Consider the following 23,113-nt stretch of genomic DNA (forward strand, 5'->3'; position numbering starts at 1 on the left):
ACCAGGGAGCGAAGCCCCCTCGCACAAACAAAAATTGGACGAACGAGGCTGCTCTCCCTCCGCAAACCCTAGCCGCCGCACAAGGGAAGAGACGAGGGACAGCAGGATGCACGCTGCGCCGAGACGTGTCTGCCGCCGACCTCTCGCACTGTGCACCCCATTCCCCACCTCCTCCGGTCCTCGCCTACAGCCGCTCCTCCGTGACGGCACCAGCCCTCCAGGTGCCGCCGGCCCAAGCACGCCGCCTGCTCTCCATGCGCCGCCCGCGGACATCGCTGGAGGAGGCGCTGAAGAAGGGCTCCGACTCCTCGGAAGAGGAAGAGGAAGGGGCCGCCGGCTACAAACTCCATATCCAGGCCCTGGAGCGCGCCATCTTGGCGCAGCCTCTCGACTATGGTTCCCATATTGTTCAGGTACTACCGTCCGCCGCATCCTCTCTAGGTTATGTGTCTGCATTAATGTCAGCAAGCATATATTGCCTCGCTGCCATTGCTCTTTTGCGTATGTGCTTTGTGAGAGTCCCTGATATATGGATGTAGATGATCAAGTAGAGTTCAGAGAAGTCATCTCAAGTTCTTTCAGAAAATTAAAATCAATCTTGCCACTTGAAACTTGATTAGATTGATGTTTCTAACTTTGCCATCTTCATGTATGTATGATTGTGGTATCCCAAAATGAATTGTGGTAGTCGAAGATTATGGCGTTTGATCTATTTTCTCTTGGCAATGGTACTCTCATTCTGATCTTTCCGAAAAGTTATGGATGTGTGATTGCGAGGGTAACCACACCACACAAACAGAAGAAAGTGGCGAGACTAGAAACAAAGACAACACCAGATGATCCTAGGACAGCAGCAATGCGTCTGGTCAAGGGATATGATTGTGCGTCAGTTTATGTATGCTCGCATTTATATATATACAGATATATAAATAAAGAGGCAACACCTGAGAATGTGTCGATGATTAGTTATAGTCTGACCATGCCATGCAATTATCTGTAAGTGAGACTGCAATTTTAAGTTATGTTCTCACTCCAACAGACAAATTCCGCAAGCCGCGTCTATTTATTATATTCTGATATATCTGTTTCTTCTGGTATTTCTCCGGTTCAAGATTCGCTCATGCGCCAAAGCCAGCTCAAGGAAGCCTTCCTGGACTCCTGGTCGACCATGACACAGTGAGTGGGTTTTGAATCTTTCTTGCGTTGTCGGATCGATTATGGTATTTATGGAGACCGTTTAAAGTTGTGTTTCCTCTGTGTGTTGTGGCGTCGTGTTGTTTTCAGAGCTTGAAGCAGCGGAACACCGAAGGAGGATCTCGTGGATAACAAAGGTGTTGACGGCAACCTCAAAGGCGAGAGCTATTGACACTGCAAATTGTTTTCTTGTCTCTATGTTTCTTACTTTATGCAACCCCGTCGGTATTAAGGTAGTATAGTTTGTGGGGAGCAATGAAAAACTGAATTTGTTGATTCTTAGAATTTGGACTGGTCCGTTTGATACGTCTGCACTCGTGATGCGGAACATTTTCCAACATAGTGTGGGTTCAGAAGTGAGGAAAACAATTGGCTTGCAGGGTTCAAGCTACTTTCTTGTGCTTGTTTTGCCTTGTAATTACTTGAAACTGCAACCTGCAGGTTGAATGGGCGCTTGATATTTTAGGGCGGAAGGCTGAAGCAAAGAAAGCTGCGGCTCTTTAGTATATCTTTAGATTTGCGGCTCTTTGAGCTGTGGTGCATTTGATTTGAGACCCGAATGAGGTCGGTTAAATTAGGATTAAAGTCTGCACAATAACCAGGAACACTGAACAAGCAAGGCTATTCAGATGAAGTCTGCACTTAATACTATAGGTTTCCTTTTGGGCTCTTGGTACAACTTCGCTAGCATCATAAATTAATTGTGGGATATGATGCATAGTACTAGCTTCTTATGTTTATTTTGGAAATCTTAGTTTATAGGTTTCCTTTTCGTCTCTTGTACTAATATTCAGGGCAATGGAAATCTTGTATAATAATCTGTACGTAGTTGGTACTAACAACAAAACGATGACATGTTTGTTTTTGGGCATTAAGTCATGTGCTGATCCTCTTGCATTTGGATTCCGGTCTTACCCTGACTATGTGGATATGCTATTCTAGGTTGGTTTTACGTTTCTTATTGGAAGAGTGAGATGCCCAGGACAGAATCCAGTTTGTATCAACGCCTCATTGGTAAGCATGCTCAGGTTTAATGTTACTGCAATTTCCCCCCTAATTTCAGCCCTAGGAACAATACCAGATCATCATAAGGGTGTGTGAACTCGCACCTGGTCTTGATGCTATTTTTGCTGCATGGTAGTCATTATTTTCTTATGTCCTTCCTGATGACCTCTAAAGTTCCTATTTTATTTTATTTCTCTTATGAGTGGTATCTCTTGCAGAATAGAATCATGTAGATTCTTCTTCATACAAGCTTCATAAAGAAATAGTTTTAAGGGAGGACTTCAAAGAGTATTTTGCCAAATTTGGTAAAGTGCGGGTAAATTGATTTTTGGCTGTCCTTTTTCTTTACAATTGGTTCATAATAGAAAAGGTTGTTGCTACATTTGCATCCAATCCAACATTGAATTAAAAAGTGTGCATGTTATTTGGTGATTGGCCTAATGTTAAAAAAACATGTTTATGCATTTAAGAAAAGGATATGCGCATGGTACTGAACAATGAGAAAAACATTGTCGGCCATATCTCAAATCAAGTTATTTGGTGTATTTCAGGGCGGGCGTGTAATTAGAGAACAAAACACTACGACGTCAAATGAGATTATCGAACTGAACTGATTGTACTGAAAAGTAGGACCTAAACTTGTGCTACTAGCCAACCTTTTCTTCAGGGAATGCCAAGATATTTGCCAAACAAGGCCATAGGATGGTACTCCCTCCGTTCCGATTTACTTGTCGTGGTTTTAGTTCAAATTTGAACTAAAACCACGACAAGTAAATCGGAACGGAGGGAGTATGTTCAAACATACACCTTTTACTCATCATGACATGATATTTTATTCTGTTGTGCCCTTACTCCTTTTCTATCTCCCGACAGTACTTTCAGGTGCTATACACTGACAACCTATCAGGTGAGAATCGATTTGTGGATCTTTCCCTTTTTTGAACTGGTCGTTATGTGGTTCTTGGGGACTCGCACTCTGTTTTATTTCTTTTTTACCTCCTATTTATGGGCTCCCTTCTGTTAGGGAGTCAACCGATGACCAGATGGGTATCTTGTTGCTCATCTCCAGCAAGTCGGGCTCCAGTGTGTTTCGGTCAGCATCCACGGAGGAGCAGGTAACTGACGGCATTTACGCTGTCGGGCTCACTGTCCTCATCACACGTGACCACAACCCACCCAACCGACTGTAATCCTTTGTTCATACATTTCATTGAAACCTCATGCTTGACTGCACATCTTGGTTGTGTGATGTGATGGGAACATATTTTCGGTATTAGTTTTGTCATATGATGATGATTTCTTTCCAACAAGTAGTCACACTAATTAAATTCAGAAATTTGTTGGACAAGTCAACTTTGTAGATTCATTGTGTATGATTAAAGTTGGCATTAGATAAACAAAGAATGTGATCTGCCTCTCTAAATTTGCTCTAATTCTAAAGTGGCACTGAATCAAGACGGAGCTGATGTGAAATTAGCTTATTTTTTAAGTGTGCAACGACTTCTAGCGCTTGATTAAAAATGGTCATTTGCTATTCATCATTTATTTTCTATTTTAAATCTTATTATATCTAATCTGCCCACTATTTCTTTTTTCAAGATTCTATAGTTAACACAAACTTGTTTGGGACTAAAGGCTTTGTTGTTTGGTCATTATTGTAGGATGCTGCTAACGCGACACTACGATCAGAGACCCTTAGAGAAACTGTGTGCGATGCAATAATCGCAAATGGTGCTGTATGAAAACCGTCAGAAAGGTATAAAATGTTTGCGATGATGGATGCATCAAACACGGCTCAGGTTTTAGCTACATGTGCGATGAAGGGCATACGGTTCAGTTTAATTAACTGTTTGTGATGAGGAGGAACAAAAGAAACAGGCGGCCAGATGAAGGCGTGTGTGATTCAGGGCATACACTCAGAAGGATGAACTGTTTGTGATTAGGCAACACAAAAGAAACGGTCAGCCAGATGAAGATGTGTCTGATTGAGGGCATACGCTTAAAAGGATTAACTGTTTGCGATTAGTCAACAGGACATAAACGGGTCAGCCAGATCAACGTGTATTGGATTGATTGCATACACTTCACATGGATGAACTGTTTGCGATTAGGCATAATAAATTGAAACAGTTAGATAAATCAACGTGTGTGCACTAGACGGATACACACATTCTAATTAAAAGAACCGTGCGCGATGGTGCTAACATTGCCTATTGCGGTGCACCCTATGGTGCAAACGCCACGTACGCGGCCGAGAAGGTGTACGTGCCCACGTTACGCCTTTCGAAAATAGTGCTGCACTTATAAACGTTACGCCTTTCGGAAATAGTGTTGCACTTATAAACGTCAGTAAATTTTGAGCATGCGTTCTGTCACATTTCAAATTGCAAATCTGTTCACACCAATCAAAATCTAAACGATTTTCCACTTAGGAGCGTATTACTACGCGGTTATAAATACTACTACTCCAAGATGACTGCACATTCTTTCTCAACTTCTCATCCACAAAAAGACAAACAAGTCATTCATCATCTTTTCCTTGCGTCCGCCATTGCCAATGTGAATTCTGGGTTGAGAGATTGCCACCAGGGAGAGGCAAGCCTGGAAGCAGGAGCACGAGAGATGTCCCGCCTCACCGCGAAAGCAGCCAACATGTCTCGCCGCACGGTCGTAGTAGCAGAGAGGTCCCGTCGCGCCGCCGAAGCAGCACGAAGGACCCGCTGCGTCGTCGATGCAGCAGACTGGTTCGGCCGCGTCGCGGAAGCAGAAGAGATGTCCCGCCGTGCCGCGAATGCAGCAGAGATGTCCTCCCACGCCGTAGCGGCCTGGGAAATTGCCTCGCGGACAGGCGCATGCGTGCCCTCGTCCTTAGGCAGATGGATTAGATCTCCAGGTGGACGAGGTTGCAGGATGACCTGCAAGCCTCGTTTGAACAGTCTACCGACGTCATCCGGCAACTAAATGAAAGTAATGCGAAGTTCCGGACCGAGCGCGACCTGCTGAGGGTGAAGATCGTCGAAAGTGCGGAGCAGCAGGAGTAGACCACTGCCTTGTTGAAGAGGACCGGCGTCATCGTCGAGAAACTTATGGACGAGAATGTCATGCTGCGCATCAAGCGCAGAAGGTTGGTGGAGGATTCCGTGGATGCTCTCAACCAGCATCTTGAGGACAGGAAAGAGCTCGTCGCCGCCCGCCGTGGAGACTAGTTCCTGCTATGGCTTCCTTTTTCTTTTGCCCTTGTGTATATCGGGCGTTGCTGCATGTGGCTTTTTTTTAATTATTTTATAAATATGTAAGACAATCATTATCCAATTTCATTGTCCTTATATTCATCATGCTTGCTATAAGTCACAGTCGATGCTATATAGGTCCATCAGATCTTACATCAAGATCCGTGCAAAACTTTCTTTTCAGATTTTCATTTTTCTCTTTTAAATCTCAGTTCAGTGAGACATATACCCACACTGTAGAACAGGTGCTCGGGCGCCATTAATGGAGACGTTGGAGGGAGGTGCGCGATGGGTAGCGGCCAAAAGGGCTCTCCTCCTGATGAGCACGCGCAGGGGTCTGATCGCACGCCTCCCGTACTCAAATAGCTACCCTGCACGGCACCTCCTAGCCAATAAAAAGGGGACGCGTGGCCGCACGTAATTGGTAAGTCGAACGCCCACAGTTTTAATAATAGTTGCGTTTTTGATTTGTAACGTGACAACACTTGTTCCAAAATTACTTTGTTGATTGTTAATGTGTGCGCCTTCGCAAATCAGACATAAAAATTACCACAACATGTTGGTGCCATGTCATGAGACCATGTCAAGTTTCATGATTTTCAGCCATGTTTTGGAATTACAAGAATTAAAAAACCAAGTTTCTCAATCTTTTCGGCCGAGCCACGACACCCAGATGTTTGAATTTCACTCCCATCTCTTGCATGGGACCTAGAAATTCACCCAAAGACACACATGTGATTTTTCAAACAACTTTGGTGCACTAGAGCATGTGCTTGTAGTTTAAATTTGAATTATGCACATTAAATGTGCAGAAACTCAATTAATATATAAAAAGGTCAAACGACCCCAGAATAATTCCAAAATTTAGCACGGTACTTCTATTTGGTCTAATCTGGCTGTATAAAAAATTTAAGGCGGGAGAAGGCAGTGTACGTATATCGTTTCACACACGGAGGTGACACGTTCCCTCTTGAAACCACGAGCCTTCTTGAGGAAAGCTTCGGTTTGCAAGAAGCTTACACTAGAGCTTGTCCCAATTCGGCCAGAAAAATTACCGCAGAATGTTGGTGCCATGTCATGACACCATGCCAAGTTTCATGATTTTTAGGCGTGTTTTAGAATTACATGAATTAAAAAATCAAGTTTCTCAATCTTTCCGGTCAAGCCACGACGCCCAGATGTTTGAATTTCACTTCCATCTCTTGCATGGGACCTAGAAATTCACCCAAGGACACACATGTGATTTTTCAAACAATTTTGGAGCACAGAAGCATGTGCTTACAGTTCAAATTTGAATTATGCACATTAAAAGCCCCAGAAACTCAATTAATGTATAAAAAAGGCGAAACGAGCCCAGAATAATTCCAAAATTTAGCACGGTACTTCTATTTGGTCTAATCTGGCTGTGTAAAAAAAATTAAGGCGGGAGAAGGCAGTGTACGTATATCGTTTCGCACACGGAGGTGGCACGTTCCCTCTCAGAACCACGAGCCTTCTTGAGGGAAGCTCCGGTTTGCAAGAAGCTTACACCAAAGCTTGTCCCAATTCGGCCAAAAAAATTACCGCAACATGTTGGTGCCATGTCATGACACCATGCCAAGTTTCATGATTTTCAGGCGTGTTTTGGAAGTACAGGAATTAAAAAACCAAGTTTCTCAATCTCTCCGGCCGAGCAACGACGCCAGATGTTTGAATTTCACTCCAATCTCTTGTATGGGACCTAGAAATTCACCCAAGGACACACACATGATTTTTCAAACAGCTTTGGTGCACTAGAGCCTGTGCTTGTAGTTTAAATTTGAATTATGCACATTAAATGCCCAGAAACTCAATTAATATATAAAAAGGCAAAACAAGCCCGAAATAATTCCAAAATTTAGCAGGGTACTTCTATTTGGTCTAATCTGGCTGTGTAAAAAAATTAAGTCGGGAGAAGGCAGTGTATGTATGTCGTTTCGCGCACGGATATGACACGTTCCCTCTTGGAACCACGAGCCTTCTTGAGGGAAGCTCCAGTTTGAAAGAAGTTTACACCAAAGCTTGTCCCAATTCGGCCAAAAACATTATCGCAGTTTGTTCGTGCCATGTCATGACACCATGCCAAGTTTCATGATTTTCAGGCGTGTTTTGTAATTACAGGAATTAAAAAACCAACTTTCTCAATCTTTCCAGCCGAGCCACGACGCCCAGATGTTTGAATTTCAGTCCCATCTCTTGCATGCGACCTAGAAATTCACCCAAGGAAACACATGTGATTTTTCAAACAACTTTGGTGCATTCGAGCCTGTGCTTGTAGTTCAAATTTGAATTATGCACATTAAATGCTCAAAAACTCAATTAATGTATAAAAAGGCCAAACGAACCCGGAATAATTCAAAATTTTAGCACGATACTTCTATTTTGTCTAATATGGTTGTGTAAAAAAATTAAGACAGGATAAGGCAGTGTACGTATGTCGTTTCGCACACAGAGGTGACACGTTTCCTCTCGAAACCACGAGCCTTCTTGAGGGAAGCTCCGGTTTGCAGGAAGCCTACACCAAAGCTTGTCCCAATTAGGCCAAAAAACTTACGGCAACATGTTGGTGCCATGTCATGAGAACATGCCAAGTTTCATGATTTTCAGATGTGTTTTGGAATTACAGGAATTAAAAAACCAAGTTTCTCAATCTTTCCGGCCGAGCCACGACGCCCAGATTTTTGAATTTCACTCCCATCTCTTGAATGGGATCTAGAAATTCATCCCAGGACACACATGTGATTTTTCAAACAATTTTGGTGCACTGGAGAACGTGCTTATAGTTCAAATTTGAATTATACATATTAAATACACAGAAACTGAATTAATGTATAAAAAAGGCCAAACAAACATGGAATAATTCCAAAATTTAGCACGATACTTCTATTTGGTCTAATCTTCCTGTGTAAAAAAATTAAGGCGGGAGAAGGTAGTGTATGTATGTCGTTACGCACACGGAGGTGACACGTTCCCTCTCGGAACCACGAGCCTTCTTGAGGGAAGCTCCGGTTTGCAAGAAGCTTACACCAATACTTGTCCCAATTGGGCCAAAAACATTACCGCAGTATGTTGGTGCCATGTCATGACACCATGGCAAGTTTCACGATTTTCAGGCGTGTTTTGGAATTACAGGAATTAAAAAACAAGTTTCTCAATCTTTCCGGTCGAGCCATGACGCCCAGATGTTTGAATTTCACTCCCATCTCTTGCATGGGACCTAGAAATTCACCCAAGGACACACATGTGATATTTCAAACAACTTTGGTGCACTGAAGCATCTGCTTGCAGTTCAAATTTGAATTATGCACATTAAAAGCCTAGAAACACAATTAATGTATAAAAAGGCGAAACGAGCCCGGAATAATTCCAAAAATTAGCACGGTACTTCTATTTGGTCTAATCTTGCTATGTAAAAAAATTAAGGTGGGAGAAGGCAGTGTACGTATGTCGTTTCGCACACGGAGGTGGCATGTTCCCTCTCGGTACCACGAGCCTTCTTGAGGGAAGCTCCGGTTTGCAAGAAGCTTACACCAAAGCTTGTCCCAATTCGGCCAAAAAAATTACCGCAACATTTGGTGCCATGTCATGACACCATGCCAAGTTTCATGATTTTCAGGCGTGTTTTGGAAGTACAGGAATTAAAAACCAAGTTTCTCAATCTTTCCGTCCGAGCCACGACGCCAGATATTTGAATTTCACTCCAATATCTTGCATGGGACATAGAAATTCACCCAAGGACACACATGTGATTTTTCCAACAACTTTGGTGCACTGGAGCCTGTGCTTGTAGTGCAAATTTGAATTATACACATTAAATGCCCAGAAACTCAATTAATGTATAAAAAGGCGAAATGAGCCCGGAATAATTCCATAATTAGCACGGTAATTATATTTGGTCTAATCTGGCTGTGTAAAAAAATTAAGGCGGGAGAAGGCAGTGTACGTATGTCGTTTCGCACACGGAGGTGGCACGTTTCCTCTCGGAACCACGAGCCTTCTTGAGGGAAGCTCTGGTTTGCAAGAAACTTACACCAAAGCTTGTCCCAATTCGGCCAAAAAAATTACCGTAGCATGTTGGTGCCATGTCATGACACCATGCCAAGTTTCATGATTTTCAGGCGTGTTTTGGAAGTACATGAATTAAAAAACCAAGTTTCTCAATCTTTCCAGCCGAGCCACGACGCCAGATATTTGAATTTCACTCCAATCTCTTGCATGGGACATAGAAATTCGCCCAAGGACACACATGTGATTTTTCAAACAACTTTGGTGCACTGGAGCCTTTGCTTGTAGTTCAAATTTGAACTATGCACATTAAATGCCCAGAAACTCAATTAATGTATAAAAAGGCGAAACAAGCCCGAAATAATTCCAAAATTAGCATGGTACTTATATTTGGTCTAATCTGGCTGTGTAAAAAAACTAAGGCGGGAGAAGGCGGTGTACATATGTCATTTCACACACGTTGGTGGCACGTTCCCTCTCGAAACCACGAGCCTTCTTGAGGGAATCTCCGGTTTGCAAGAAGCTTACACCAAAGGTTGTCCCAATTCGGCCAAAAAAATTATCGCAGCATGTTGATGCCATGTCATGACACCATGCCAAGTTTCATGATTTTCAGGCGTGTTTTGAAAGGTTAGGAATTAAAAAAACCAAGTTTCTCAATCTTTTCGGCCGAGCCACGACGCCCAGATGTTTGAATTTCAGTCCCATGTCTTCCATGCGACCTAGAAATTAACCCAAGGAGACACATGTGATTTTTCAAACAACTTTGGTGCACTCGAGCCTGTGCTTGTAGTTCAAATTTGAATTATGCACATTAAATGCTCAGAAACTCAATTAATGTATAAAAAAGGCCAAACGAACCCGGAATAATTCCAAAATTTAGCACGATACTTCTATTTTGTCTAATCTGGCTGTGTAAAAAAATTAAGGCGGGAGAAGGCAGTGTACGTATGTCGTTTAGCACACGGAGGTGACACGTTTCCTCTTAGAAACACGAGCCTTCTTGAGGGAAGCTGCGGTTTTCATGAAGCCTACACCAAAGCTTGTCCCAATTCGGCCAAAAAACTTACCGCAGCATGTTGGTGCCATTTCATGAGACCATGCCAAGTTTCATGATTTTCAGATGTGTTTTGGAATTACAGGAATTAAAAAAACCAAGTTTCTCAATCTTTCCGGCCAAGCCACGACGCCCGGGTGTTTGAATTTCACTCCCATCTCTTGAATGGGACCTAGAAATTCACCCCAGGACACACATGTGATTTTTCAAACAACTTTGGTGCACTGGAGAACGTGCTTGTAGTTCAAATTTGAATTATACACATTAAATGCGTAGAAACTCAATTAATGTATAAAAAAGGCCAAACGAATATGGAATAATTCCAAAATTTAGCATGATACTTCTATTTGGTCTAATCTTCCTGTGTAAAAAAATTAAGGCGGGAGAAGGCTGTGTACGTATTTCGTTTCGCACATGGAGGTGACACGTTCCCTCTCGGAACCACGAGCCTTCTTGAGGGAAGCTCTGGTTTGCAAGAAGCTTACACCAAAGCTTGTCCCAATTCAGCCAAAAAAATTACCGCAGCATGTTGGTGCCATGTCATGACACCATGCGAAGTTTCATGATTTCAGGCGTGTTTTGAAAGTATAGGAATTAAAAAACAAAGTTTCTCAATATTTCAGGCCGAGCCACGACGCCAGATGTTTGAATTTCACTCCAATCTCTTGCTTGGGACCTAGAAATTCACCCAAGGACACACATGTGATTTTTCAAACAACTTTGGTGCACTGGAGCCTGTGCTTGTAGTTCAAATTTGAATTATGCACATTAAATGCCCATAAACTCAATTAATGTATAAAAAGGCGAAACGAGCCCGGAATAATTACAAAATTTAGCACGGTAACTTCTATTTGGTCTAGTCTGGCTGTGTAAAAAATAAAGCGGGAGAAGGCAGTGTACGTATGTTGTTTCGCAGACGGAGGTGGCACGTTCCCTCTTGTAACCACGAGCCTTCTTGAGGAAAGCTCCGGCTTGCAAGAAGCTTACACCAAAGCTTGTCCCAATTCGGCCAAAAAAATTACCGCAACATGTTGGTGCCATGTCATGACACCATGCCAAGTTTCATGATTTTCAGGCGTGTTGTGGAAGTACATGAATTAAAAAACCAAGTTTCTCAACCTTTCCGGTCGAGCCACGACGCCAGATGTTTGAGTTTCACTCCAATCTCTTGCATGGGACCTAGAAATTCACCCAAGGACACACATGTGATTTTTCAAACAACTTTGGTGCACTTCAGCCTGTGCTTGTAGTTCAAATTTGAATTATGCACATTAAATGCCCAGAAACTCAATTAATGTTTAAAAAGGTGAAACGAGCCCATAATAATTCCAAAATTTAGCACGGTACTTCTATTTGGTCTAATCTGGCTGTGTAAAAAAATTAAGGTGGGAGAAGAGAATGTACGTATGTCGTTTCGCACACGGAGGTGGCACGTTCCCTCTCGGAACCACGAGCCTTCTTGAGGGAAGCTCTGGTTTGCAAGAAGCTTACACCAAAGCTTGTCCCAATTCGGCCAAAACATTACCGCAGCATGTTCGTGCCATGTCATGACACCATGCCAAGTTTCATGATTTTCAGGCGTGTTTTAGAATTACAGGAATTAAAAAACCAAGTTTCTCAATCTTTCCGGCCGAGCCACGACACCCAGATATTTGAATTTCAGTCCCATCTCTTGTGTGCGACCTAGAAATTCACCCAAGGACACACATGTGATTTTTCAAACAACTTTGGTGCACCGGAGCCTGTGCTTGTAGTTCAAATTTGAATTATGCACATTAAATGCTTAGAAACTCAATTAATGTATAAAAAGGCCAAACGAACCCGGAATAATTCCAAAATTTAGCACGATACTTCTATTTTGTCTAATCTGGCTGTGTGAAAAAATTAAGGCGGTAGAAAGTTGTGTACGTATGTCGTTTAGCACACGGAGGTGACACGTTTCCTCTCGGAAACACGAGCCTTCTGGAGGGAAGCTCCGGTTTGCAAGAAGCCTACACCAAAGCTTGTCCCAATTCGGCCAAAAAAACTTAGCGCAGCATGTTGGTGCCATGTCATGACACCATGCCATGTTTCATGATTTTCAGATGTGTTTTGGAATTAAAGGAATTAAAAAACCAAGTTTCTCAATCTTTCCGGCTGATCCACGACGCCCGGATGTTTGAATTTCACTCCCATCGCTTGCATGGGACCTAGAAATTCACCCCAGGACACACATGTAATTTTTCAAACAACTTTGGTGCACTGGAGCACGTGCTTGTAGTTCAAAATTGAATTATACACATTAAATGCGCAGAAACTCAATTAATGTATAAAATGGCCAAATGAACATGGAATAATTTCAAAATTTAGCACGATACTTCTATTTGGTCTAATCTTCCTGTGTAAAAAAATTAAGGCGGGAGAAGGCTGTGTACGTATATAGTTTCGCACACGGAGGTGACACGTTCCCTCTCGGAACCAGGAGCCTTCTTGTGGGAAGCTCCGGTTTGCAAGAAGCTTACACCAAAGCTTGTCCCAATTCATCCAAAAATTTACTACAGCATGTTGGTGCCATGTCATGACACCATGCCAAATTTCATGATTTTCAGCCGTGTTTTGGATTTACAAGAATTAAAAAACTAAGTTTCTCAATCATTCCGGCCAAGACACAACACCCAGATGTTTGAATTTTATTCCCATTTCTTGCATGGGACCTATACATTCACCCAAAGACACACATGTGATTTTCAGCAAACTTTGGTGCATTGGAGCATGCGCTTGTAGTTCAAATTTGAATTATGCATATTAAATGCCCAGAAACTCAATTAATGCATAAAAATGCCAAACGAACCCGGAATAGTTCCAAATTTAAACACGACACTCATGTACTAGTTGCATGTTCACTGTACATAAATGTTCTAGCAATTCAAACACCATCCTTTCCCTTTGTAACACCATTTTTTCTTTCAAAACATAATGAAAAAATCATGTATACCACAAACAGTTTACTAGAAAGAATCGTGTGGGATGCGATATAAAATATCTTGGCGCACCGTCTTGTCTGGCTTACGTAGGAAGCTTCGTCGTCTACAGTCCACCGCCCCCGCTTGAACCACATTTGCGCGCCAGTTTCTCGCGGCACCGAGCAAATTTTTTTTGCCACCACGGAAATATCTATCTTCCCGCCCCCTCCCACCTACCAGAAGCCACATTTCCACTGTTCCTCCTTGGTTTCCAAGTTCGAACCTTCACTGCTGCTTACTGGCAGCTCAGCCTCCTCACCGGTGACCCTTCTTCTTGCAGCGCCGCCTCCTTGCCGGCTACCACTCTTCTTGCAGCGCCGCCTCCTGATAATCCCCAAGTGCAGGGAATCATCATAGCAATTCCCAAAGGTGGAAGTGATAAGTATGGAGTGTCAAATCCACAAGGAGCTAAAGAGAATATCAATATTCTCTCAAGCCCTATCTGCCACTGATACGACTCTACGTACACCGAACGTTTGCATCCAACTAGAAACGAGAAATATAACTATGTTGTGGGTATGAAGAGGATAACTTTGCATGATATTGGAGAGCTAAAACATAAAAGTAGGTGCCGTTATCATAAAGTTAGAATATATTACTAAATATTATAAATAGCGAGTGTGGAATAATGGTGGGTCAGTGTGCGGAATTGTCTTAGGCAATTGTTAACAAGATCGATAGTCGGCATCCTCAACTACTAAAGATCATTACGGTAAAACCCAACCATAGAATTAAAGCATCAAGTCCCCTTTATCCCATACGCAACAATCCCCTTACTCGGGTTTATGCTTCTGTCACTCAAGCAACCCACTATAAGCGAATCATGAATGTATTGCAACACCCTACAACGGGAATCCGTCACGCTCGGGGGACACGGAGGGCACAATAGGACAGCATCAAAATAAAACATACAATTTATACCAATCTAGATCATCAATCAATCCAAAGACAAAGGATATCTACTCAAAACATCATAGGATGGCAACACATCATTGGATCATAATATGTGGCATAAAGCACCATGTTCAAGTAGGGATTATAGCGGGGTGCAGGAGAATGGACTGCGTAAAAGAGATGAGGATGGTGATGTTGATGAAGACGATCACCGCAGCAATGATTTCCCTCCCGATGGCACTCCGGCGCCACCGAGAGAGAGAGAGAGAGAGAGGAGAGGTTCTCCCCCTTGTGCTTCCTCCTCCATGGCCTCCCCCCTAGATGGGGAGAGATTCTCCCTCTGGTCCTTGGCCTTCATGACGATGATGCCCCCTCCGGGATCCTCCTCCATGCCCTCCGGTGATGTTGCCCCCCTTTGACAGGGTGCCAGAGAGGGCCTAGATTGATTTCTCGTGGCTACAGAGGCTTGCGGCAGCGGAACTTCCGATCTACGTTATTTTCTGGAGGTTTCTATATTTATAGGAATTTTTGGCGTCGATTTCACGTCAGGGGGGTCTCTGAGTCGTCCACAAGATAGGGGCCCACGCCCAGGGGGGTGGGGCGCGCCTGTAACGCCCTCGATGCGGCTATATCTCCCATGTGTCGAAGCACGACTTAGAGGCATAACCGCATTGAAAGCAATGTCGCAAGTGAGGTAATCTTCACACAACCCATGTAATACATAAGGGAAAAGATACATAGTTGGCTTACAATCGCCACTTCACACAATTACATGAATAAAGCATTGCATCAACCAAATACAATCAAGGTCCGACTACGAAACCAAAATAAAAGAAGAACCCCAAATGCGACAAGGTCCCCCGATCGACCCCAACTGGGCTCCACTACTGATCAACTAGAATCAAACAACACAAAGGACAAGATCTTCATCGAGCTCCTCCTGAGCTTGGTTGCGTCATCTGCACAGACTCATCGGCACCTGCAAGCTGGATTTGGAAGTATCTGTGAGTCACGGGGACTCGACAATCTTGCACCCTCGCGATCAAGACTGTTTAAGCTTATGGGTAAGGTAAAGGTAAGAGGTGGAGCTGCAGCAAGCGACTAGCATATATGGTGGCTAACATACGCAAATGAGAGCGAGAAGAGAAGGCAAAGCACGGTCGATAAAAGTATGATCAAGAAGTGATCCTAAAACAACCTACGTCAAGCATAACTCCAACACCGTGTTCACTTCCCGGACTCCGCCGGAAAGAGACCATCACGGCAACACACGCGGTTGATGCATTTTAATTAAGGTCAACTTCAGGTTTTCTACAACCAGACGTTAACAAATTCCCATCTGCCCATAACCGCGGGTACGGCTTTCGAAAGTTCAAATCCCTGCAGGGGTGTCCCAACTTAGCCCATGACAAGCTCTCACGGTCAATGAAGGAATAGACCTCCTCCCGAGACATTCCGATCAGACTCGGTATCCCGGTTCTACAAGACATCCTCGACAATGGTAAAACAAGTCCAGCAAGACCACCCGCTGTGCCAACAAATCCCGATAGGAGCTGCACATATCTCGTTCTTAGGGCACACCGAATAAGCTAAGCGTACAGGAGCCGACGTAACCCAAGTTGCCAAGGGATGGCCCTTCACGGTGCTCTGGGTTGGACCAACACTCAGAGGAGCACTGGCCCGGGGGTTTAAATAAAGATGACCCTTGAGTCTGTAGAACCCAAGGGAAAGAAAAGGCTAGGTGGCAAATGGTAAAACCAATGTTGGGCCTTGCTGGAAGAGTTTTATTCAAGGCGAACTGTCAAGGGGTTCCCATTATAACCCAACCGCGTAAGGAACGCAAAATCCGGGAACATAACACCGATATGACGGAAACTAGGGCGGCAAGAGTGGAACAAAACACCAGGCATAAGGCTGAGCCTTCCACCCTTTACCAAGTATATAGGTGCATTAATTAAATAAGAGATATTGTGATATCCCAACAAAATATCCATGTTCCAACATGGAACAAGCTCCAATCTTCACCTGCAACTAATAACGCTATAAGAGGGGCTGAGCAAAGCGGTAACATAGCCAAACAACGGTTTTCTAGGACAAGGTGGGTTAGAGGCTTGGTTCAACAATATGGGAGGCATGATAAGCAAGTGGTAGGTATCGCAGCATAGGCATAGCAAAAGAGCGAGCAAGTAGCAAGCAAAGATAGAAGTGATTTCGAGGGTATGGTCATCTTGCCTGAAATCCCGCAAGGAAGAAGAACGAGTCCATGAGGAAGACAAACGGACGTAGACGAACGAATCCTCACAACACGACGTTATCGGAACCAACCCGAAGAAGCAACACCGGAAAGAAGCAAACAATCATGGTAAACAACCACCACATAAATATGGCATGATGCACAACCAAGTATGATGCATGTCCGGTTTAATGAAGCATGGCATGGCAAAATGCACAAACAATCCTACAAATTAAGTGGCGCTCAACATGCAACTCCGTTGCATATTGACGAAACACCACATTCAAGTTATTTGGTTCGATCTCACTTATGTACCCAACAATATTCAATGTTGTTAGCATGGCAAGAGATGAAGCATAAAGAAACTACACATCTAGTCAAGGTTAAATGAGGCCGAAAGCAACGAACAACAAATCCGGAATCTCCTCATGTGCATATATTAGGTTAGGTCCTGTTCTGCCCTAAACCATATTTTATAGTTATTAAACATGCAAGATGATGCCACCATGTTAAACTAGGCAAAATTCTACCCCATTTACATATAAAGATTATTTAATTCGGAGCTACGGTTATTTAGTTATGAATTAAAGCATTTTAACATGGCATAGGAGTATTAACCAAACATCATTTTAGACATTTTAAACATGGATGAAAATGACATATTATGAAACTAGATGAAAAACTAAACATATTTCATATATAATTCATTTTAATCCGATGCACGAATTGTGAGTTATTATATGCATGTTGGGCAAGGGGTTTTCTGTAAATCTGCAAACTCATGGATAAATAGATAAATCACTCCGCAGAAAAAAACATGAGTTAGGCTAAAACTGGCCCGAACTGGGCTCTACAGGAGCAATCCGAAGATGGGCTTCCTCACATTGGGCCTCACAGAGCTGGGCATTGCTCGAAGCGATGCTGGGCCGCGACGGGAGAGAAGGCCGGCCCATGCAGCTGGCCAGCGCAGTCAACGCGCGGCTGGACCGGGCTCCTCTCGCACGATCTGATGAGGCAGGCAGTAGCGGTTCAGCGTGGCGGGACGAGGTGGCTCTGCAGCAGTCGAGGACGGCGTCTGGCGCGATGCAGGGGACGGCGAGGGAACCTGGGCTCCGGGAAGACGGCGGTGGGACGGAGATGGATCCAGGACAGGTTCGGGCGGGGGCCCGGCGAAGAGGAGGTCGGGGATGGCCATGGGGTTCCGGCGTGGCGTGAAGAGGCCCTGGATGGCGGCATTGAGCTCCTGCTGGTGGCGAGAGGGTCCTCGGATGCAGGCAGGAGGGAGCTGCAGGGGCGCCTGGTCGCTGGCAACGCAACTGGTCACGAGGACGGGCGCGGGGCGAAGCAGTCAATGGCGCGGGGCGGTTGCAGCGGTTGTAGCTGCCGCTCGTTTCAGAGGAGAAGCTATGCAATGGGGGACTTGCAGCGGCGGCGCGCGGCGGAGGCCATGACGGTGAGGTCGCCGGGGCCCTGGGCGGTGGAGGTCGTTCCCGGCGGCGGGCTTGACGGATCGAGGCAAGAGAAGGCCCTGGGCGGCCTTGGAGGAGCTCTTGTTGCTGCAGTTCCAAGAGAGGAAGAGAGGTCAGGGAGGCAGAGAGAGAAATGGGTGAATCAAGGGCAAAGGAGGGCCGACGGGCTCATCTGATGGGGTCCTGGTTATCGGATCTGGTGGAGGCCCTCTAGCGCTGCTGCTGGTGGTTGCCGGCGGCGAGGAGGAGGAGCACGGGGAAGATCTAGATCAAAGAAGCTGGGCGCGGAAGGAGAGGCGCAGGTGGATCGGGAGGAGATCCCGAGGTTGGGGAATGAGTGCGGCGGCGGCTGGGAGGATCCCTAGAATTTAGGGATTTGGTCTGAAATTAGACTAGAGGTGGATTATAAATATACACCACAGATTAGGTTAGGGGCTATCTCGACCCTACGATCGCAATCGGGTGATCGCGGATAAAATAGCTACGGAGTCCAATTTACAAAACGGAGATGTTTTGTAGACGTTTGGGGATGATCCGCACACAACGGTGACGACTGCTCGGGTCGGGTCCGGGATAACTTTTCGGGCGCGCGCGCGAGGAGGACCGCGGGCTGACGAGAGAGGTTAGGTTGGACCTGGCGGTAGGTAGTGAGCTGTGTAGACGGTCTCGAGCTGAGATAAGAGAAGAGAGAGAGGCCCGGTGACTGTTTCCGGAGACCGGAAACGTCCGACGTTAGACCGGCTATAATGCCGCTATAGTTTAACGGTTAGGCTATCAAACGAACTCCGAATGCGATGAAAATTGACAGGCGGTCTACCTACACTATAATAAGACCGCACGCCAACTTTCAACCCATTTCGAAAACATTTTCCGGCCACTTATAAAATACTATTTCGGACATGCCGCGGGCGCGTGCAAGTGTGTCTGGGCTCAGAACGGACAACGGAAGGAACTGGGAAACCCGGACGGATGCAAGTTTTGAAAACATGATGATGCAATGCACATGATGACATGATAAGATGCGACATGCAAGCAAAAACAACGAACCAACAGCGAATAACTGGAGGACACCTGGCACAACGGTCTCGGGGCGTCACAGCGCCCCCACCCTCGTGGATGGCTCAGGACTCTTCTGGCCCAACTCTTTTACTCTGGGGGCTTCTTTTGGTCCATAAAAATCATCAAAAATTGGCACGTCAATTGGACTCCATTTGGTATTCCTTTTCTGCAATACTCAAAAACAAGGGAAAAACAGAAACTAACATTGGGCTCTAGGTTAATAGGTTAGTCCCAAAAATCAAATAAAATAGCATATAAATGCATATAAAACATCTAAGATGGATAATATAATAGCATGAATACTTCATAAATTATAGATACGTTGGAGACGTATCAGCATCCCCAAGCTTAATTCTTGCTAGTCCTCGAGTGGGTAAATGATAAAAGAAATAATTTATGAAGTGTGAATGCTAGCAAGTGCATAAGTTTGATCAATGATAGTTCCAATCACTTTTTCTAGCATCATTATATATCATAACAGTAGCTCAACTCATGGAACTTCTCATGATCAAGTAACAAGCTATTCACAAGTTAAAGTATAGATCATAAAATTTCTTGAAAACTAACAAACCGTGCTCTTAGTCATCAAACAATTGCAATTCATCTTATTTTCAAGAAGGGTGCATGTAAGAGCTTTGATTCAGCAAACTCCACATACTCAACTATCATTTAATCTTTCACAATTGCTAACACTCATGTGATATTTATGGGTTCAAAGTTTTAATCGGACACACAGAAAGATAGGGGCTTATAGTTTCGCCTCCCAACCTTTTACCTCAAGGGTAATGTCAACAATAATAATTTATGAAAACCATCATCCAAGTGGATATATATATCCGGATCGCTCCAACACAAAGTGCTTTCCAAAGGAAAAAGTGTAAAAAGGAAAGGTGATGATCACCATGGTTCTTGTATAAAGTATAGGACAAAAATAAAAGATAGGCCCTTCGCAGAGGGAAGCAGAGGTTGTCATGTGTTTTTATGGTTGGATGCACGAAATCTTAGTAAAAAGGAACGTCACTTTATATTACCACTTGTGATATGGACCTTTATTATGCAGTCCGTCGCTTTTATTTCTTCCACATCACGAGATCGTATAAAGCTTATTTTCTCCACACTAATAGATCATACATATTTAGAGATCAATTTTTATTGCTTGCAACAATGACAACTTACTTGAAGGATCTTACTCAATCCATAGGTAGATATGGTGGACTCTTATGGCAAAACTGGGTTTAAGGATATTCAGAAGAACAAGTAGTATCTCTACTTGGTGCAAATAATTTGGCTAGCATGAGGGGGAAAGGCAAGCTCAACATGTTGGATGATCCAAGACAATATAACGTTTCGGATATAGGAAAACATAACCCATTAAGTTGTCTTCCTTGTCCAACATCAACCTTTTAGCATGTCATATTTTAATGAATGCTCACAATTGCAAAAGATGTCCAAGATAGTATATTTATATGTGAAATCTCTCTTCCTTCAATATTCTTTCATGAATTGTTCAAGTGACCAATTCTGCGTTTGCTAACTTCCAATAAATTTACTACCTATACTTATTATGCGTGAAGTCATTACTCCCCATGTTGTAAGCATATGAAACGTGTATAAAATCATACTTATGATATTCAATTCATTCAACCATTTACTCGTAGGATATACATGAGGCACATGAGTAAATGACAAACTACTCCAAAAAGATATAAGTGAAGAATACTGAGTACTCAAATAATTAAATAGCCATGGGAGGATTCTTTTTCATTCAAGATTTCAGATCCAATGATTTTTATTCAAACAGCAATTAAAATTGAAAATACGCTCCAAGCAAAACACATATCATGTGACAAATAAAAATATAGCTCTGAGCAAGGTATACCGATAGTTTTGAAGACAAAATAGGGGATGCCTTCCGGGGCATCCCCAAGCTTAGGAGCTTGAGTCTTCCTTGAATATTACCTTGGGGTGCCTTGGGCATCTACAAGCTTAGGGTGTTTCCACTCCTTATTCTCCTCATATCGATATCTCACCCAAAGCTTGAAAACTTTAATCACACAAAACTTAACGGAACTTCGTGAGATAGGTTAGTATGATAAAGACTAAACCATTCACTTTGGTACTGTCAAATACAAGGTTCATAATTGTTCTCATAAAATGCCTACTGTACCATATCATTTCTACAATTTATATTGAGAAATATAAGCCATAGAAACTAGAAGACAAGCAAACTATGCAATGAAAACAGAATCTGTCAGAAACAGAACAGTCTATAATCATATGAACACCAACCATACTTCTACTACTACAAAAATTATGAAACAAATTGTTGGACGTGAGGAATTTGTCTATTAATCTTCTGAAAAAAGAATCAACTCAATCGCACTCTTTTGTAAAAAATGACAGCTAATCTCGTGAGCGCAAAGTTTCTGTTTTTTACAGCAAGATCACATTAACTTTCACCCAAGTCTTCCCAAAGGTCTTACTTGGCACTTTATTGAAACAAAAGCTATAATACATGATTAATACAGTAACTTAATCATGAAAACACACAAAAACAGTAAGGGTAAATATTGGGTTGTCTCCCAACAAGCACTTTTCTTTAATGCCTTTTAGCTAGGCATGATGATTTCAATGATGCTCACATAAAAGATAAGAATTGAAACATAAAGAGAGCATCATGAAAAGTATGACTAGCACATTTAAATATAACCCACTTCCTATGCCTAGGGATTTTATGAGCACATAATTTATAGGAACAAGAATCAATTAGCATAGGAAGGAAAAACAAGTATAGCTTCAAAACTTTAAGCACATAGAGAGGAAACTTGATATTATTGCGACTCCTACAAGCATGTATTCCTCCCTCATAATAACTTTAAGTAGCATCATGAATTAGCTCAACAATATAGCCATCACATAAAGCATTCTGTTCATGATCTACAAGCATAGAAATTTTACTACTCTCCACATAAGCAAAATTCTCCTCATTCGGAATAGTGGGAGCAAACTTCTTCTAAATCCACTTTAGATGATAGTATTATTCATACTCCAAAATATATAAGTGAAGTTCATGGAGCATTCTACAATTAATATAGATTAACCAATATCCAAGCTCAAAATATATAAGTGAAGCACACGAAGCATTCTATAAAACCATACTCAAAAGATTTAAGCGAAGCTCAAAGAGCAATTCTATAAGGTGATACTTAAAAGATATAAGTGAAGCACATGAAGTATTCTATAAATCAATAAAGGGCTATCTCATACTAGCATGGTTCTTTAAAGGAAAAACAAAAACACAAAGGACACAAATTATGTGAACAAAACAAAAACTGAGGTATACCGATAATTGTTGAAGAAGGAAGATGGGATGCCAACCGGGGAATCCCCAAGCTTAGATGCTTGAGTATCCTTGAAATATTTACTTGGGGTGCCTTGGGAATCCCCAAGCTTGAGCTCTTGCCTCTCTTTATTCTTCTCATATTGATAGCTCCTCGATCTCCGAACACTTCATCCACACAAAACTTTAACAAAAACTTTGTGAGACCCGTTAGTGTAATAAAGCAAATCACTACCTTTAGGTACTGTTGTAAACTTATTCCAATTTCATATTAGAACTATATATATCGTATTCCAAATTCACCATGGTTCATACCCCCCGATACTACCCATAGATTCATCAAAATAAGCGAACAACTCATAGAAAATAGAATCTGTCAAAAACAGGACAATCTGTAGTAATCTGGAAGTTTAGTAAACTTCAGTAACTCCAAAAAATTCTAAAAATATGAAAATTTAAACAATTTGCACAAAAGTAATGTACAAAAATTTTTAGACCCATTTGACTTTCCTGTAAAAAATGTAAAATCACGCGCTACAGCCAAAGTTTCTGTTTTTGTACTGTACATAGTAAACAAGCAATCTAATCATCCTAAAACCGAAGCTTG

The 23,113-nt window shown here is 42.9% G+C and overlaps 2 long non-coding RNA genes across 2 annotated transcripts in view; both read left to right on the forward strand.

The window, feature by feature from the left end:
- LOC125537354 lies at nucleotides 1–1,358 on the forward strand. The gene is made up of 3 exons (XR_007295827.1): nucleotides 1–413; nucleotides 1,113–1,176; nucleotides 1,285–1,358. It is a non-coding gene; the product is annotated as an uncharacterized LOC125537354 (long non-coding RNA).
- Nucleotides 1,359–23,113, forward strand: part of LOC125537353 — a 26,893-nt gene continuing 5,138 nt past the window's right edge. The window contains exons 1-2 of the long non-coding RNA XR_007295826.1: nucleotides 1,359–2,208; nucleotides 2,418–2,515. This is a non-coding gene — a long non-coding RNA (uncharacterized LOC125537353). The remainder of the gene's footprint in view (nucleotides 2,209–2,417; nucleotides 2,516–23,113) is intronic.

Source organism: Triticum urartu, chromosome 2 (assembly GCF_003073215.2).
Source record: "Triticum urartu cultivar G1812 chromosome 2, Tu2.1, whole genome shotgun sequence".
Lineage (NCBI taxonomy): Eukaryota > Viridiplantae > Streptophyta > Magnoliopsida > Poales > Poaceae > Triticum > Triticum urartu.